Genomic DNA, 20815 nt, shown 5'->3' on the forward strand with positions numbered 1-20815 from the left:
ATATGGGTTGGCTTGCTCGAACATGCATGTTCTGACCGTACAGTACCTGATTTCTACTTCCCTTGCGGTGCTTAGCGACCTTCATGTTGTATCTGGTGAACGTACGATGTTCGGGACACGTCACGCTTGTCATCAAGGTGGTGGCGGCAATGACGAGGCTTTCACGAGCAGGGGCATGACGAGATGGTCCGACTGTGTCATTGGATTCCTCCCTCACCTTCTGGACATATTTATTAGGTTACTGGAAGCCTGTTTGAAGTTCGCTAAGTCCACTTAATGCACAATTGGGCTATCGGGACCGAGCCTAAAGTCCACTATACTTCGTCCCGGGAACCTCTAAAGCGAACGAACGAAAGCAAGCCTTTGCGCAAGTAGTGACTCCCTTGACCAATGAACACGTGCGAGTGAACAGGATTGCATGGAGGGGGAAACCGACTGCAGCCCCCACCTGTTTGTAGCAGTGTGAACTGCTTCGCTCCGCCCACCACCTTCCTATCCTAATCCCGAGATATGTGCCCGTATCGAGTATCGAGCCCGAGACATCTTGATTACAAGGTGACGACATTACCACTACGCCATCGGGGAGGCCCTGATACAAAGAAGAAGAAACGACTGTGTATATTTCGTATGCCTGGTTATAGGAAGATGATTTCTAACCTGTTGTTGGGCCTCCCCGATGGCGCAGTGGTTAGCGTCGTTGCCTTGTAATCAAGGGGTCCCGGGTTCGATACCCGCTGGAGGCACAAGTTGTTCGGATCCCACTTTAAACTGTAGGTCCAGTCCCAATTAGCCTTAATGTGCACAAAGTGGACTTAAAACACCAAATCAACCAATCAATCTAACCTGTTGTTGAAGGACAGTGGTAGTAAATATGAAGCAAGTTGGAAACACTGCAACAAATTTTCAATAGGCTAGCACATGGCGCTCGCAGCGATATAATGCTTCATGCATGAGGAATGGAGCACAATAATATATACAGCTTCTCATGGCCGTAGGCAGGAAAAAATTTCGGGGGGGTTCATCCATAATTGTTCCCATGGGCGTCGCCAGAAATTTGAATAATAGAAATAATAACAATAATTGTACAATAATAATTAAAATTTCATAAAAATAAAACAATTTTATTCCATAATAATAATACTAATAATAATAATTATTATATTATTGTTATATCCTTGAGGGGGATATACCAATCCAGCAGATGAGTGAATATCCAGCACAAGTTTCTTTTCTTTTTTTTTACGTTTCATACAGTGTGTACTGAAATGCAATATTATTATACTTCGTCATTAAACTTTAGATACCTTCAAGAGAAAAGCTTTAAAAGTTAGATGGAAATTTTAGTCATAAAGCTTTTGTTGTTTGACTTTAAAATTAAATTTTTGGAATTTTGAAAAGTGTGGAACCAGTTATTCTTTTTAAAAACTTAGCCTGGTGCATGGATTGTAACCTCAATCGCGAACGTACTGCGCTACAAAACTGGAGATCCTAGGTTTGAACTCCTATCAAGGGGGATTTTCGACTTTATCGGACAGGGAATTTAAAAGCTGAAAAGGGAATTTTGGGACAATCATAAGGGAATCTTCAGTCTATATTCCTTGTGACGCGGGAGCAACACTGGAAAGAGGACAGCAGAAGTGATAATGGAGGGGTCGCGGGTGGGCTACGATTCTGAGAATAAATCCTGTTTCACTCAAGTTTCAGAATTCCAAAGGTATGAAATTTCTAGCTCGATCGTTTCAACATTGTCTCCATGTATTTTTGTGATGCTTCGAAAAGAAAATTGAAAATTTGTTACAGATTTTGGTTTATGAACTTCTATTAATCCAACATGTCAGAAGTTTCGGGGGGGTTTGAACCCTAGAAACCCCACATCTAAATACGGCCATGCAGGTTCTATCTAAATTCTAAAAAAGAATTACATCCTCTTCATTCTAGAGTAGCTATTTACTTGAATTTTCATGTGGCTTGCTTTGTTCTGTTGTCTAGATAGTCGCAATAGTTCCATGGCTACGTAAGCCTATTAAACTTGTCCGAAAATAGCTAAACAGCGAAAGCAGACCTCACACAGATTCACGTAAATATTGCAGAAGGAATTCTAATCAGATGTAATTTTTCAAAACTTGTAATATCATGGCGGTTTTTCAAAAAAGAAGAAATTTCGAAAACGACTTTGCTGGCGTTGGCCAAACGTCCAGCTGAGTCGAAAATGTATCTCCATGACCAGCGAGCATTACCATAGATAATCTGGGGACATCAGAAACGGATTTCCACCTCATAGGCAAGAGGTTCGACGTCCACTTTCACTCCCAAAGGCGCCCGCTCGTTGACGCAAAACGGAAGGAGATGCCAAAGCAATTTGACCTTGCGCTGAAAGTTCCGCGTGCGTAAAGGCAAGAGGTGTGTGACCAGTAGTTCAAGGTCGCCCAAACAGGGAAAAAAAAAAACACTTTCGTTTGCGTTTCCATAAAGTTGTTGACCTTTCCATTCCAGCGATCGGTTGGAAATCTACCATATTTTTCTTTTCAACACCAATATTTTATTTCTTCTCTCTCTCTCTCTCTCTCTCTCTCTCTCTCTCTCTCTCTCTCTCTCTAAATATTGGATTGGACAGAACACGTAAAGAGAATCGAAAGCTCATGCAAGACTCAAAAGTCTGAATTTCGGGTTCGAATCCCGGCCTGGGCATGAACATTGTGAGTGTCCCTTCATCAATTTCACTCATCCTCATCTCCGCGATTAGCCAAGGTGGCAGAATAGGGAAGTAAAATAAATCAAATCAATCAATCAATTAATACTGTTAGCAACATAATAGATCTGGTGAGAAAACCAAAACAAATATTTCTTTTTATATTTACTAACTAACTCTCTAGCCTCCTTAAACCCGAAGGTTCATGGCTGCAGCAACACAGGCCTTCCATCTGTCCCTATCTTGAGCAAGTTCTATATACTCTTTTCCATCCCTACCGACTTCCCTTAGGTCCATCTCAACGTTGTCCCTCCATCTTCGTCTTGGCCTTCCTACAGGTCTCTTACCATCAGGTTTCCCAACAAGAATCCTGTAAACTCCTCTTTCCTCTCCCATTCGTGCCACATGGCCTGCCCACCTAAGTATTCTTGATTTAATCATTCTAATAATATCTGGACATGAATACAAATTATGTAACCTTCTCCACTCACCTGTCTCCTCATTCCTTTTAGGTCCAAAGATTTACCTAAGGATCTTATTTTCAAATACTCTCAATTTATGTTCCTCTTTCAATGTAAGGGACAATATTTTCTATTTCCAATTTACATTTCCTTACATATGAATTGTGTGCTTTTAAAGATATAATTATTGACACGATTATTCTTTAACATTTTTCTCTAAGAAAGAAACCATCCCCCAAAATAAAGAAATATATTAGCAGGCAGTAAAATGTTAATAATGTAGCATTGTGAAATAAACATTTGTCAATATATTTATTTATCTTTGCTTGTTGCTTTGGAACAAAAATGCGCAAGTAGGTATTTTAGTAATACGCACCTAGTGTTCTGGGGTTAATTGACGATTTTTTTAAGGTTTTAGATAGCTCTGGTAGGAGAGGCGGCCAATAGCCAACTCCTCCCACGTTAATTCACCACTCATAATCATCAATATACAATATATATATGTAGTAAAACAATTTTTGTTTAGATTTCAAAATAATTTATTTACAACAACATATAAAACAAACATTTCATCACTGATGATAACATAGAATAACATTTACAAGCACTGGCGTAACCAAGCACGGGCTTATCGGGCTTTGTCCCTTCCCAAAATTTTACCAAACGACACTGGACACTGCTCAACAATGAAATTTTGAAGAGAAACATATCAGCTGTTGCTTACAGATTCTGGGGTGTCATAAATAACGTTAACTTTTGTTGATTGTCTTTTGTTAGCGTGTTATTCAAAGCTGATTGAAAACTTAGTCCTAACTATTACAAATAGATAGAAATAACAATGGTAAACAGTCGTGCAACAATGCAAATGTAGCATTTTTCGTTATTTTCTGACTTTCTCACGAATTTCACCAAAATCTGCACATATTCCATGAACGATACAGTAAAAATCGCAAATGTTCAGTTGTATGATATTTCGGTAACATTCTGCCAACATTAGTATTGTATGAATATAATAATGAAAAATTGATATATATATATGTGTGTGTGGGGGGGGGTGCGTGTGTGTGGTGTGTATTGTGTATATATACAATATGGTGACATACTTTACAACTTATTTCGGTACTATTTTTTGCATAACGATTTTACAACATATTGGTTTCTTACATAAGGTTGCCCCCGAAAAGAAATTCCTGGCTACGCCCCTGGTTGCAGGAAAAACAACGAAATCTTATCCAAAACTATGGCTGGAAGCGCTAGCAAAAGACGAGGAAGCGCTTTGTCCTCCAAAACTGAAACTCTGAGCACTTGCTGAGCTGGAAGCAGCTGAACCGCCCCCGCCGTGGCCGTAACCTTGAGGTTTGTAGCCCCCGTGGCCCCTGTACTTCCTTCGCGTAGGACTTCTGGGTATCCTTTCAACAGGAACATCAAGGCTGTCTCCAACAATAATGATGTCTGAAAGCAACAATGAAACAAAAATTAAGAATTGTCAGTAATTGAATAAAGCTAGGATTTTAATTTCTTAATTGCTTTAAAAGTATGAATGCATTTGTGCCATAAAAATAATGTTATTTTCTTTTACAGTAAAATATAATTTATAACATATTTTTGACCCTATTAAAAAGTGTTAAAAAGTGATAAATTATCCAAACTTTTGCACCGTATGTGTTTGAAATTTCTTCGAAATGGTAGTTTTCATTCTAGAAAATTGAAACACTTCGGGAAATTCAAGATAAAATTTCCGTAAATTATCGGGAAATATCGAACAAGCCCAACAAAACAAATTTTCGGTGAATGTAAATATTACCTGGGACCTCCGCGATGGCGTAGTGGTTACGTCGTCGCCTTGTAATCAGGGGGTCCCAGTTTAGATACTCGGTAGAGTGGTTCGGATCCCACTTTAAACTGTAGGTTCAGTCCCGGTTAACCTTACTGTGCATAAAGTGGACTTAAAAACACAAATCAATCAATCAATCAATCAATCATTACCTCTTCAATGTATTTCCATACTAAAAACATATACCTAAAGTCCGTACCAGCTAACTGTAGACCAGGTGAACGAGAACAAATCTCTGCGCAAGTAGTGACACGAGACGGCTCCACCAATGAACAGTGAGAGGAACGGGATTGTGTAATGGGCGACGGGAGTTTCCCCGATTTCCTCCTTCGCTATGCAGCGTTGCAAACTTTTGTAAAAGAGAATACCGAACGCACCTGGCAAACGTGCCGTATTCTGGTCTCCAGGTCCGTACGATTGGTTTTAGAATTTCTTAGGGAAATATTAGGGATAAAACTGGAAGAACAAATTTTGACAAGCCGTGCAATTAGCGTACGGACTAAGGTCTGGACCGTACGGTTGGCAACCCTGCGCTTTCCTCCTCCTCCTCTGCCGATATGCGCAACCCTGCTCTACAGTTAGCTGGTACAGGGTATACACACAAGTACAGCACTCGCATGCATAACTTCCTACACTTTTCAACTATCCGCACATCCAAAGCAAGAGTGGTGTAGGATTTCCAGATGTAAAATTATATAACAAGTTACCAGAGGTTTACAAGTATCAAAATCCATCTAAATTTAGATCCAGAGTAAAGAGGTTGTTAATGAAACATTTGTTTTATCGTACAGAAGATTATTTAGGCCAAATTTTGCATTAATAAACATTAACTTCAAAACTATTATCATTATTATTACATTACGCTACATTGCTTTGCAACTTGCCCAAAGTACAGGATGTCCGGGCTGGAGGTATTAAAAAATGCATGCATATATTTTAGCATCTGTAAACTTTCTTATCCAATTTTTGTTCAAAGTAACTCGAAAAGTTTTTATATACGCTGGTATACCTCAATGAGGGCACCATTTGTAGCTGGACAGATATCCAAACGATACTCAAGCTCGTGTCAAGTGTTGACCAGCATTTGATCCGTTATTAGCGTAACGATGCGCTTTCTCAAATCACCCAAAATGGTTAACTTTAATGAAGCCCCATGGCAAAAAGTCTAACGGTGTCAGATCTGGGGATCTCGGCGGCCGTCGTGTTGAGAGCTGTTGTCATGCTAGTTCTGCGCATGCGTGAACGTACAAGTGGACTACTGAAATCTGGGATCGAAGGTTTACCGATTGAGCTTCACTACGAGACAATATAAGGAGTAGTCCTCGCATAATAATCAGTTATTTTTGTATACCTCTAGGCCGAACACCCTGTATTATTTTTATACATTGTTGTTTGTCATTTCTTTATATATAAAATTAGACATTAATGCTATTGACCTATTCAATATCATGGTGCAATTTGTACTTGTATGATCAAGTGGATGGAAACAAACAAACAAACCTTGTTCAGATAGCTGCTGCGCTAGAGCAGTCGACATTGCTACTCCAAGAAGCAAGAGCAAGACAACCAGATACCTCGGATCCATTCTGAATTCGACGCTTGGCAACTCAGATGTGACGGCGAGATTTTAAGACACGCCATTTTTAAATGTTCCTTTTCCTTTATGCGCCGAGCTAACCTTGAAAACATTTCCGGTAATCATCTAAAGACTGGAAGATCCAGGTCTGGCGAGAGTCGAGAATGTTTGAAACGGAAGAAAGAGCTAATCGGGAGGTTGGTCGCCTTCGGGCCACTCTCTGCCTGCATGAAAATCGCTTCGAAGGAAATCGCAACGTTCAAGGGAACATTTGACGCACTCGCTGTGAACTTCTGGCGTTCCTTTGTGTTCGCAAGATGTTTTGTGCCACGTGCTGTTGAGAAAGGTCGCAGGGCTGGTGTTCAGTGTTGCCAACTTCCAATATTAATCTCCAGCTGGACAAAGTTTTGACTTGATTTTATTTTTGTTATTTAGCCTCGCTTTTCTGCCACTTTTGGCTTATCCCGACGATGAGGATGAGTGATGATATGGTTAAATAGATGAAGAGACACTCACAAGGAACTGCCATGCCCAGGCCGGGATTCGAACCCGGGACCGCTGACGTCATAGCGCGCTTTGCGAACCAGAAAGTTATTTTTTTTTACAAAGCTTTGTTTTTACGATCCACTTATGCACAGATAGGCTAATTGGGACTGCACGAGTAGTTTAACCTTTATGTATTTCTAACAATTATAATTGTAATATATGTAATTTTACATTATTTGTACGGTTGTAAGATTGCGAATAATGAAAATAACTAAATTTGAAACTTTTTAAGGACATTTTTATAATTTTCCTTTTTCCTTCTATTTTATAGGGACAATTCCTTATTTTATTATATTTTTTTACTTTTCCTTTCAAACAGAATACACAATAGTTACTGAAAAGTAGCATAGGTATTAAACAAATGTACGAGGATTTATATTTAATCATTACTAATTAAATGGTAACACATGAACATGAATTTGAGGCTACAAAAATATAGAAAACAGACAGGCTTATAATTTTTTGAATGTCACTACAGTTCACCTAAAGAAAACTTGTCAGATAAAGATCTGCAAGAGCATTTACACTACTAACTACGTCCAATAACTAATAGCTTTTTGACACGTTCCTGTTCTTTCTTGTATTCCATTTCCAAGAAAAGAAAAGCCACAAGGATTGCAACACTCGAGCAAAATAAAGTTTAAACCAATACGCAAGTAGGTAGGTGGGGTGTTATCAGCACCCCAGAACGCGTAGCTCTTTTGTTATTGTGGACCAGCGCACAACAATCAGGCGACTGAAAGACCTACCCCTCAAGGAGTAAACAACATGAAGGTAACGGAAAGATGAACAGTGTTGCCAACTTATAAGACTATTTTTTTAAAACAATTTTTAGACCTGGGGTGTTGTGGCCACCCCACATACCCACTTAAAGGTTAAAGCGGGATCCGACCACTGTGTAATGTTCCTCAGCGGGGATCGAATCTAACGCAGATAAAGACCGATTTGGAAACGCAGGGTGAACTAGAAACAAAAGATGAATTTATGATTTGATTTAACTTTTGTTATTTGAGCGTTTCTTTTCTGCCACTTTTGGGTAACCGCTACGTTGAGGATGAGTGATGAGTGAATGAAATTGATGAAGGGAAACTCAAGAACATGCAGGCCGGGATTTGAAGATGCGATCCCTGATGTCGTTGTGCGCTGAGCTAACTACTCCTTCGCCACGAAGGTGGCAAAATGAATGAATGAATTTGCTGTCTCGGTAGGCTGACTTACGATCTCGGCACCAAAGGTTTCAAGTTCGAGTTCTGGTCGAGAATGAGAAGAACGGGCGAGATATAATAATAAAGAGTAAGAAGGAGAATGATAAACGAAAGAGAAGACAAAAGAAATAGAGAAAGAAAAACACCATAGCGAATAGAAGGGAGATGTAGATGGTTATCGAAAATTCTCAAAACGAGAAAGTGGTGAGGTTCATGCTGTCAGCTATCAAGTGCTTAGAAAGCGATTTCTTGTGCATAAGTATTTCAATTAAATGTTTCGGAACGCACTTTAAAATGTAGGCAGGCTCGTAGCCAGGATTTTATTTCGGGGGGGGGCAGAAATATTTGTAGAGGGGGACAGGCCACTTATAAAACTTGATTAGTAGAAATAATAATTATTATTACCACAGTTATAATTGTCATTTTACAATAATAAGTTATAAATTATTAAAAATAAATCAATTTTAATCCAAATTTATTGTTATTATCATTATTATTATTCACCGTATGAGTTAATATACAACACAAGTGTTGTCAATTATTTTTTTTACAATTTTGTACAATTAGTGTACTGAAATATATAGTTATTGTATTTTGTTATTAACTTTTACACATCCCATTAAAAAAGGCTTTAGACGTTAGGGCCAAATTTTACTCATAAAGTATATATGGTGTGACCTCTTGCAAAGAAAACTATAGATACATTTTCAGAGCTGTGGATCCACATATTCTTTGGATTAAAAGGTAGAATATAAAAATATATACTGGTTCCTCTATTATACACTAAACCTTTTTATATCTAATGTTTAATCCTGCTAAGGAAGAAAAATTAATTTCCACTATACACTATTTAACTTAGATATTTGTACGATTTCGGGGGGAGGCTTTAGACCCCTTAGCCCTCCCCCTGGCTACGTGCCTGAATGTAGGTGTAATACTGTGCGCAATATAGACATATTGTATACACAAGAGCGACAATAAGGGCAGATGATGCATAATGACGAAGCTTCTCACGCGCCAATCAAACCATTCATAGAAATTGTTGGAAAACATCATTTCCTGTGCAAAGGTTCCTCAGACCGACAACAGGAAGTTTGGTTTTTGATAATCGAAGTTATATTTACCGACAACTTCCCTCCTTTTTATAACCACTGTATAATCTGTGCATATTAACGATTGTTGTATCTTTTAGACTAGCATCAAGTTGTCTACCTCTAGTCTTTCCATGAGTAATAGCGGCTGTCTACTTCTTCTGCTTCTACTGGGGACAGATGGCCACGAATTCGACTTGGATGAAGGCAAGTCTAGATTTGTAATTTTATTTTACGAAAGTTATTATCTATTTTCCATTTCTTAAAGGTTGGTTTAATGCAGAATGAACGGGATGTGGGCAATATAATTACATCTCGATTCTCAATTTAACCATTTTCTTTCTTCCTTTCTTTCTCTACTTCACCTCTCTCCCTCTTTCTCTACTACTGCATTTTATCTTTCTTTCTCTACTTCATTTCTCTCTCTACCTCCCTTATTTTTCTTTCATTACTACTTCCTTTTTCTGTTTTTTTCATTCATTCATTTCTCTCTCTCTCTTTATGTTCTTATTTGATTCTTTCCATTTTCCTTTATGTTTCCCTTCAAGTTAAACTTCCATCTGTCCCTTTCTCTGGTTCTCATTCAGTTTTCTTTTTTTCAAGTCTTCCTTTTGATCCATATTTCTCATTATAACACCATTAAGCCTTGTTTCCATGATTATGATAAACTAAATATGCTGACCAAGGCAGTAATTTATTTTATTAAAAACATAAACTAAACGTAACGTTTCAACCTTCTATCAAGGTCTTCTTCAGACTCTGTATCAAGTACAAAAGTAACAAGATACAAAAACAGGGCCTTATATATACACAAACATTACTCCCTCCAGACTATTTAGAAAGTTGTTTGGAACTTTCTAGAAGGTGACTTTCACTTTCACCATCTTTACTTTCACCTCAAAAGCTAAACTCAATTACTTCCATATAGAATGTGGTTGGACTTTTAATCTCATGATCTTTTCCCTTCATTTTTCTTCCTTCTCCTCTCCTCTTTCTCTCTTGTCCTTTCCACTCTTTCTAACATCTTCTTCCATTCTTTGTTTAACTTCAGTCCCCCATTCCAGTTCATTGTGTCTTCTTCACCTTTCCTCTCTATTTCCTTGGCTTCCTTCCATTTTCTCACTAGCATTCTCTTCTCCCTTCCTATCTGCTTAGCCTCATCCCACTCTATGTCGTGTCCTGTTTCTCTCGTGTGTTTAAATATTGCATTTCTCTCTCTCTTAAGTCGTACATCATCCCTATGTTGTTTCAACCTGTCTTTCAGCCTTTTCTTCGTTTCTCCTATGTACACACTCTGACATTCTTTACATTTCACTTCGTAGATAATCCCTTCCTCTTCCTCTTCTCTGTTTTCCTTATTCTTGTTAGCATTCCTCGCTATTCCTAAGATGCTTCTCCCTCCCTTCCTGTAAGTTTTAATTCCCGCTTTCCTAAGCACTTTGCATATCTTTTCCGTGGTCTTTCCCATACTCCTTATTCCAAACCATCTCTCTTTTTCTTTCTCTTCCAATTCTTCTCTGCCCGTTTTCTTCCTTCTTCTGTTTATGTCCAGTCTATCCTGCTTCTCATAGCCATTCTTTTCCAGCTGTTTCCATAGGCTATTTATTTTGCCTTCTTTTTCACATTCTTTCATGCATATTTTCTTGACTCTGTCCTCCATATTCTTTATAAAATTTATTTTTGTCACCTCACCTACATCACTTCTTTTGTGGCAGAATACCCCTGCTGCACACTTTTTCTGATGCCAAACGGTTTCAATTTCATGTCCTCTATTCCTTTTCATCAATATATCTAGAAAGCTTAACCTGTTTTCTTCTTCTATTTCAAGTTCCAATAATATCCCTCTTTCTTCATCTTGAATTTCTTTGGCAAAAATGTCAAGTTGCCTCTTCGTTCCCTTCCATATGCCAAAACAGTCGTCTACATATCTGCAAAACAGATGAAGACGACAATGTTTAGCTTAGACGTGAAAAGTATGTTCCCGAGCATAAAGAGGGGACACGTTTTGGACATTATTAAAAAGAGAATGGGACAAGAAATTATAGGAGAATGGGATAGTGAAAGGGTGGTCAAGGCTCTGGAAACCATTTGGAATAACGGTTACAGTATAATGGGAGATAAAATAATGTTAATGAGTGAAGGACTAAATATAGGTTCCAGTCTAAGCCCAGCATTGGCTGAATTGGTTATGAATGAATGGGAAAAGAAAGTGATAGAAAAGGGAGGTGACAAAATAATTCTGTTTTGCAGATATGTAGACGACTGTTTTGGCATATGGAAGGGAACGAAGAGGCAACTTGACATTTTTGCCAAAGAAATTCAAGATGAAGAAAGAGGGATATTATTGGAACTTGAAATAGAAGAAGAAAACAGGTTAAGCTTTCTAGATATATTGATGAAAAGGAATAGAGGACATGAAATTGAAACCGTTTGGCATCAGAAAAAGTGTGCAGCAGGGGTATTCTGCCACAAAAGAAGTGATGTAGGTGAGGTGACAAAAATAAATTTTATAAAGAATATGGAGGACAGAGTCAAGAAAATATGCATGAAAGAATGTGAAAAAGAAGGCAAAATAAATAGCCTATGGAAACAGCTGGAAAAGAATGGCTATGAGAAGCAGGATAGACTGGACATAAACAGAAGAAGGAAGAAAACGGGCAGGGAAGAATTGGAAGAGAAAGAAAAAGAGAGATGGTTTGGAATAAGGAGTATGGGGAAGACCACGGAAAAGATATGCAAAGTGCTTAGGAAAGCGGGAATTAAAACTTACAGGAAGGGAGGGAGAAGCATCTTAGGAATAGCGAGGAATGCTAACAAGAATAAGGAAAACAGAGAAGAGGAAGAGGAAGGGATTATCTACGAAGTGAAATGTAAAGAATGTCAGAGTGTGTACATAGGAGAAACGAAGAAAAGGCTGAAAGACAGGTTGAAACAACATAGGGATGATGTACGACTTAAGAGAGAGAGAAATGCAATATTTAAACACACGAGAGAAACAGGACACGACATAGAGTGGGATGAGGCTAAGCAGATAGGAAGGGAGAAGAGAATGCTAGTGAGAAAATGGAAGGAAGCCAAGGAAATAGAGAGGAAAGGTGAAGAAGACACAATGAACTGGAATGGGGGACTGAAGTTAAACAAAGAATGGAAGAAGATGTTAGAAAGAGTGGAAAGGACAAGAGAGAAAGAGGAGAGGAGAAGGAAGAAAAATGAAGGGAAAAGATCATGAGATTAAAAGTCCAACCACATTCTATATGGAAGTAATTGAGTTTAGCCTTTGAGGTGAAAGTAAAGATGGTGAAAGTGAAAGTCACCTTCTAGAAAGTTCCAAACAACTTTCTAAATAGTCTGGAGGGAGTAATGTTTGTGTATATATAAGGCCCTGTTTTTGTATCTTGTTACTTTTGTACTTGATACAGAGTCTGAAGAAGACCTTGATAGAAGGTTGAAACGTTACGTTTAGTTTATGTTTTTAATAAAATAAATTACTGCCTTGGTCAGCATATTTAGTTTATCATAATCCATATTTCTCATTCACTCATTTCCTATTTAATTCTTTCTTTTCTTCCTCTTTGCTTCACTTTAAAACTACTCCTTTGTCTCTTTCTCTGTTCCTTCTTCTTTTATATTTCTCTCTCGGTGTTCCTTTATCCCCTATTTCTCTATTATTCTTTCGTTGATTATCTTTTTCCCTCTGTCTCTTCTTACAGAGTGCAAAACCCTCTTTTACATTCTCTCTTTTCCCCCTATTTCGCTGTTCGTGCCTTTAACATAAAACCAACATACTAGAGGGTATTGTAGCTACTTTTATGAAATTGAGATTAACCATAACATTTGTACTGTAAGAGCACCAACAACACTCACTCCTGTTTCCATGTGAACTTTTAAAGCCCCGCTGTCGATTTCTTTTTCCAGTCAACTTGTGAATGCGGGTTCATTTCTTGCTCTCTGATTGGCTGTTGGAAAGTTACGGTGCTCTGATTGTGAAAATATCTTATTTCCTATTTTCAGGGCAAATTTGCTGCTTTCTAATCTAACCTAACCTAACGTAAAGCGAAAATATGATATTCTCACAATCAGAGCACCGTAACTTTCCAACAGCCAATGAGAGAGCAAGAAATGAAGCCGCATTCACAAGTTGACTGGAAAAAGAAAAAGCGCGCCCCCCGCTGAACCTTTGGCCAACGCAGCTAAGGATTTTGCAAAATTTTCTCTCCTTTCGAAAGAAAAAACTATGATATTGCAAAATGTGAAGAATTACATGTGCTTACAAATCCTTCTACAGCATTCACGTAAATCTTCATGTGGTTTGCTTTCGTTATTGTCTAGATATTCGAAACAGTTGCTTGGCTACATGTCTTCATTCTCTCTCCCTCTTTTTCGCACCCTCCTGTCTTCTTTATACCTTTTCTCCTCCCTTCTCTGTCTCGGCCATGTTCTTCTCTTCGTTTTTGATACATTGTAAAGTTTTCTGCGCGTGCCCATGAAAGAAACGTCTTACAGAAATGTGTAGTACAGTACGGATTTGACTTCAATTGACCTTAACATATTGCGTAAAACGTGCACAGAACCATAAGTGGGGACAGAAACTCGCTTTCATTCAATTCAAAATCGAAAGTCCTGCACGATCAGATATGCAGCACGCATGTGGTGGAGGAATTCCCGCGTGAGGCAACGCATGACACAGCGGAGGCCAAGGGCAGTTGCTCCTTTAGTCCGAAGACAGCGTCTGGTCTTGGCAATGCGATGAACAACGCTCTGTGTCCTAGATGTTGAGATCCGTTTGAGGTTTTGCAGATCGGAAAACCCGTCGCTGCAATTGAACTGATTGTGCCTTCAAGCTTTGGTGCATAAAGGTGTTACGGGCTGCTAATTTAATAACTAACTAATTAACTCAATTAACTCAACTGAACTGAGCTTAGCAACGCAACAACGAAGAATCGCTCGCCTCACCTGTTGAGCGAATTAAACATCACATTAATTATAATACGGTCAGGATAAGTGCCTAACAGTCGGAGTTACCGAGAATAAACCTAGGAGGATTTGATTTTAAATACCTGAAATGACGTTACATAATACTACGGTGTTTCTGAATATACACATATATTAAAGCACAGATAAATACACATTACATCTTGCCCTCTTTCACTCGATCTCACATTCATTCTCTCATTCCATGGCATATTGCGACAATATGACAAATACAAAGGTTAGATTATTTACTACTTTGACCATACTCTTGCTATGTCTTGGCTACATTGCCTTTTACAATTTATCGTTTAGGATTTTAAGCATAAAGTGAATAATTGTTCCTTGTGCGAACCCCTTCTATCTTTTCTGAAGGTATAAATATATTCAATGAACTATTGTTTGCTGTTAACATAAACTCTCATCTTTGACATTTGATTACTCCGCCGGAAAACAGATGTCTAGGGTTGCCATAGCACTGATTTAAGTTAAGCAATGATTTGATTTACGCAGATTCGCGGTAGATAGTCGTCATCCTTCTCACACACGCACATGGTTGGATCTTACCTTAGCTGCATTCCCTCTGACCTGGGTTGGGCGGAAGTGGTCCTACAGTTTTGGAAGGCCTCCACGCTCCATTGTTGCACCTCGCGGTTATCCTGGTTGACGAAAGTGGCTCAGTCGGCGGCTCCATCTGGCCTCATCGGATCCTGGCTTCACTCGTTCACTGTCGACTCCATACGACAACTTGCGCAATAATAGGTCAGTTCTTCGCGGTGACTCGTAAGTACAGATACGTGACTTGGGCGATGAGACGAACGTACGCGATGAGCCATTCGCGGTTTCACATGGATATCAAATGTTATTAACTTTCACTACTTTGGACGTTGTTTCGGACGATTGACACGGGTGGACGTGTCTGGCGTTATTCTCACATAACCACACGTATGTGCACGGATGCGTTGACGGTGAAGGGGGAAGGACCCCCTGGTTCTATTCTGCTCTACTCCATGGCTCTGAAACACTCACTCGAGGAAAAACAAATCCAGACCTCGAGTCTGCTTGCAACTCGCAGCTCGGTCGCGCGTAGCTCACTCTAAGGTGGCGATTGTAGGCAAAACTGTGCAAAACTGTGTCTCGCTATTCCAAATCATCCCTTTTATTCCAGATTTGAACGTAGTGACGCGCTACCCTCTATGATCAGGTGCTTGTTTATTGTTTCTGGTGCTTTGACCGTTGTCCTCCTATCCTGGTCAATGCTCACTCAGGTCCTTAACCCCTGGCAGCAGCCCCTCGCGCAGAGATTAGGCTAACTCTTCCTCTTTTGTATTCAGTCACGAAAAGCAAGAACAACTCGGTAGGGTAGCTTCTCCCTTTCAATCCGGCGATGAATCTTTAATAATTCATAACTCCCGTAGTTCTGTTCTGATTAGGCTCAAATCTTGGAATCAGTACTTTCATGAGGTGTTCTTCCGCTGGTGAAAATCTCATCCAATTCGGTCCATTGGTTTAGAAGTTGCATTTTTCTTGATATTCCCATAAGAATGCATGTAAATCCGAATTCGGGCGGAAAACTGTGGTTGAGCAAGCTAGTGCTGGCTAAGGCAGTTCGCTAGACACCTGTATTCGCGACGGATATTAATATTACCAATTGCAATTAATTCCTACTAACGGGCAATTAGATTAATTACTTGTCACTCAATATTTGACCGTTATAACATTCCCCTCCTTTTAATTATGAATTTTTTTCAGAATGAACTTGCGAATGACAGGAAAAAATTCATACCACATATTAATGATATTTATTACTGGTCGCGCACTTAGGCGTCTGAATAGGGACTCGAACCCTGGACTGTATAACTTTTACCTCAACATTAGAATGAAGTTATACTTTCTGCAATTGTACTATAATTATGAAAATATAAACGAATATGATAACGTATACAAGAATACAATATAAAGTACATTTTAACATGGAAATCACAACGTCAATTACCACATACATACTAACTTTGGGTTCACCCTGTAGTTTTATACATAATAATGTGAATACTGAATAATAAGCTAAATAAGATATAAGTAAATATTTGGTTTGCAATTTGCTCCCTCTCATACATATGTTTGCATACTGCTTGCATTAATTATAAGAAATGTCTACATTTTTTGCCTTTTAATATAAAAAAAATAATCTCTAATTTTCCTATTGTTTACTTTACAATCGGGGTGGCTCTAGTGCAATATTTTCTTCAGTGTCTCCTTTGACATGAGCCGGACTGGCAAAGGAGTCTTCTAGTCTCCCGTCGGGCCTTGAATATCGGTTGTCTGCTCCAGACATCGCTGTTCTTGCCTCAGTCTACCTCGTCTGGGTTGGTAATCCGGGGAGAGTGAGTCCAAGTTGCGGCTAGTAGACGGTCTATTCCAATCGAGTAAATTAGCACCAGTCTGTGGGGACACGACTGTTCTAACTGCATTCACAGCACGATTCCTCTCATCTTGACTCGGGTTGTTTTGACCCCGGCAGTGTTGCCATCTCGTGTTTTCTCCATCCCTATCGTCTCGGAAGTGTTGCTGTTGTGGGCGGTGATTGCTGTACCGGCCTCGCTGGGGATAAGGGGCGGTTAGCCTTACTTTCACTCCGTAGTCCTGCAATGTGCTTTTCCACTCGTTGCTCAAAGACTGTGGTCCTCGGTCATAGAGCTTCCGTTTCTCAGGGTTGGAAAGAACTTCATATGCCTGTTCAAACTTTTCAAATATATCGAATGGTGGATTCCGCTGCTCGAGCCAGATCCTTGCATTCCCTTTGGGTAATTTTCGCATTAGCCTCAAGCAGTCTGGGCTATCGACATCGTACAACAAACAATCTCTCTTGAAGTCCCCTATGAAGATTAACGGTAAAGTCTCGTCGTGATCGGGGTTGTACGTTTGAAAATGATCTAGGCTGACCTTTGAGAAGATTCCGCGAGTACTCAACTCCGGGTTGGAAACACTGCGTGTCTCCTGCTGGACGAAAGCGTTCAAGCTCGGCGAACTCCCGCTCCGGCCGATGACGTCACGCGCTGCTTGGCGATCTAAGGAAGTTGGTGCTGATTGACAGGTCAGCTGGTTGGTCACGTCTGTTGCGACGAGCAAAGGAGTTGGGTTCGCATCCCTGGCCGTCGTCTCCATTGTGACTACACTGTTTTTCATCTCTTGTTGCCCCTTTTCGCAATCCTTCTCCGACTGAAGTACTTTCTCCTTCATTCGGTCATTTTCGGATAGCAGTACTTGGAAACGGCGGTCCCATTTTTCTTCCCACTCATTTCTTCTTCTTTCTTCCATTTCTTCCTTCTGTTTTCGGCGTTCTTCCTTCTCTCTCCTTTCGGGAGCCTCTATCTTCCGCCTTTCTTCTTCTCCCTTCCTCTTCTGATCTCTTTCTTCATCTCTGGCTTGGATGTAGCTGATTAGCTGAGAGAACATGGTCTGCACGTCCATCTTCTCTGGAACTGGCAACCCCGTTACCGACTGATCTTTCCCTAGATCCTTATCAATGTTGCCGGCTGGCGAAACGCCTGCGTCTGTGGAATGCTCAACCTCTGGGCGGTCCATCGTATTGTCGGCTAATCGCTGGCGGCGTTGAGTGCTCCTTTGCATGCCTCTCTCCCTTCTTCTTCTTCTTCTTCTCGTGGCTTGCTATCGCCGAAGGAAAAAGATATCAAAATTCTTTTCCTGGTTTCTGGTTTCAGATCCCGGGGATCGCACCCCTCACCTGCTTCCGTGCGTCATAACGCGTGTCCTTTTGTCCTTTATCGTCCGAAGTTAATAACGCCCATTGTTAATAAAATAATAAGATCCTCTAATAATTCTGCTATGAAAAAATGCTATAGTCGCGACAAAGTATTTTCACTATTACACCATAAAAAACACACAAAATGGTTCTAGCTACACATCGATTGAATATTCAGTTAATTAAAATCACCGTGCAAATTACACATTAATACTTTAAATGAACACGTCTTTATAGATTCTTATCAGGATTTTCAGTTACAGGTTGCAATTATTTAACTTTCAACAAAAAAATCTTAGTTCCCCCTTAGCGTTAAATTCTGGTACCCTGTCGTAGACATTCGTAGGCTGAAAACTCTCTTTTTAACAACAAGTATAAATTCCCTTGGGTAATAGACATAACTGATTGTTAACCATTACAATCAAACTTAATAAAAATTCACATTGAGTAGATAAGCAACTAATTAGAATACTCGTGACCTCCAGGTTCCTTACTAGCCTGCCTGTAACATCGTTCTACGAGCCTAATTCCTATTTGCTTCCTATTTGCCTACTCTTCTATTTGCCTATTCGTCGATTATTCGGGCCTACTTTTTACACCCCTACTTGTCTATTCACATACTCGTCGATTATTCGGCGTACTTTTTTACTTGCCTACTTATTTTATTTGCCTACTCGTCGCTTGTTCGGGCAACTTTTATATGCCTACTTATTTATTTGCCTACTCGTCCCTGTTCGGGCGCCATATTTTGTTACGGGCTGCTAATTTAATAACTAACTAATTAACTCAATTAACTCAACTGAACTGAGCTTAGCAACGCAACAACGAAGAATCGCTCGCCTCACCTGTTGAGCGAATTAAACATCACATTAATTATAATACGGTCAGGATAAGTGCCTAACAGTCGGAGTTACCGAGAATAAACCTAGGAGGATTTGATTTTAAATACCTGAAATGACGTTACATAATACTACGGTGTTTCTGAATATACACATATATTAAAGCACAGATAAATACACATTACATCTTGCCCTCTTTCACTCGATCTCACATTCATTCTCTCATTCCATGGCATATTGCGACAATATGACAAATACAAAGGTTAGATTATTTACTACTTTGACCATACTCTTGCTATGTCTTGGCTACATTGCCTTTTACAATTTATCGTTTAGGATTTTAAGCATAAAGTGAATAATTGTTCCTTGTGCGAACCCCTTCTATCTTTTCTGAAGGTATAAATATATTCAATGAACTATTGTTTGCTGTTAACATAAACTCTCATCTTTAACATTTGATTACTCCGCCGGAAAACAGATGTCTAGGGTTGCCATAGCACTGATTTAAGTTAAGCAATGATTTGATTTACGCAGATTCGCGGTAGATAGTCGTCATCCTTCTCACACACGCACATGGTTGGATCTTACCTTAGCTGCATTCCCTCTGACCTGGGTTGGGCGGAAGTGGTCCTACAGTTTTGGAAGGCCTCCACGCTCCATTGTTGCACCTCGCGGTTATCCTGGTTGACGAAAGTGGCTCAGTCGGCGGCTCCATCTGGCCTCATCGGATCCTGGCTTCACTCGTTCACTGTCGACTCCATACGACAACTTGCGCAATAATAGGTCAGTTCTTCGCGGTGACTCGTAAGTACAGATACGTGACTTGGGCGATGAGACGAACGTACGCGATGAGCCATTCGCGGTTTCACATGGATATCAAATGTTATTAACTTTCACTACTTTGGACGTTGTTTCGGACGATTGACACGGGTGGACGTGTCTGGCGTTATTCTCACATAACCACACGTATGTGCACGGATGCGTTGACGGTGAAGGGGGAAGGACCCCCTGGTTCTATTCTGCTCTACTCCATGGCTCTGAAACACTCACTCGAGGAAAAACAAATCCAGACCTCGAGTCTGCTTGCAACTCGCAGCTCGGTCGCGCGTAGCTCACTCTAAGGTGGCGATTGTAGGCAAAACTGTGCAAAACTGTGTCTCGCTATTCCAAATCATCCCTTTTATTCCAGATTTGAACGTAGTGACGCGCTACCCTCTATGATCAGGTGCTTGTTTATTGTTTCTGGTGCTTTGACCGTTGTCCTCCTATCCTGGTCAATGCTCACTCAGGTCCTTAACCCCTGGCAGCAGCCCCTCGCGCAGAGATTAGGCTAACTCTTCCTCTTTTGTATTCAGTCACGAAAAGCAAGAACAACTCGGTAGGGTAGCTTCTCCCTTTCAATCCGGCGATGAATTTTTAATAATTCATAACTCCCGTAGTTCTGTTCTGATTAGGCTCAAATCTTGGAATCAGTACTTTCATGAGGTGTTCTTCCGCTGGTGAAAATCTCATCCAATTCGGTCCATTGGTTTAGAAGTTGCATTTTTCTTGATATTCCCATAAGAATGCATGTAAATCCGAATTCGGGCGGAAAACTGTGGTTGAGCAAGCTAGTGCTGGCTAAGGCAGTTCGCTAGACACCTGTATTCGCGACGGATATTAATATTACCAATTGCAATTAATTCCTACTAACGGGCAATTAGATTAATTACTTGTCACTCAATATTTGACCGTTATAAAGGACACATGTCCAGAAGGTGCATCAGTGGGTTCACTGAACAATTCCGGACATTGCTAGATTCTGAAATAGCTAACCGCAAGACTGAGGTAATGCTTCATGGCC

The sequence above is a fragment of the Lepisma saccharinum genome, chromosome 8, assembly GCF_977018435.1.
Source record: "Lepisma saccharinum chromosome 8, izLepSacc3.1, whole genome shotgun sequence".
NCBI classification, from domain to species: Eukaryota; Metazoa; Arthropoda; class Insecta; order Zygentoma; family Lepismatidae; genus Lepisma; species Lepisma saccharinum.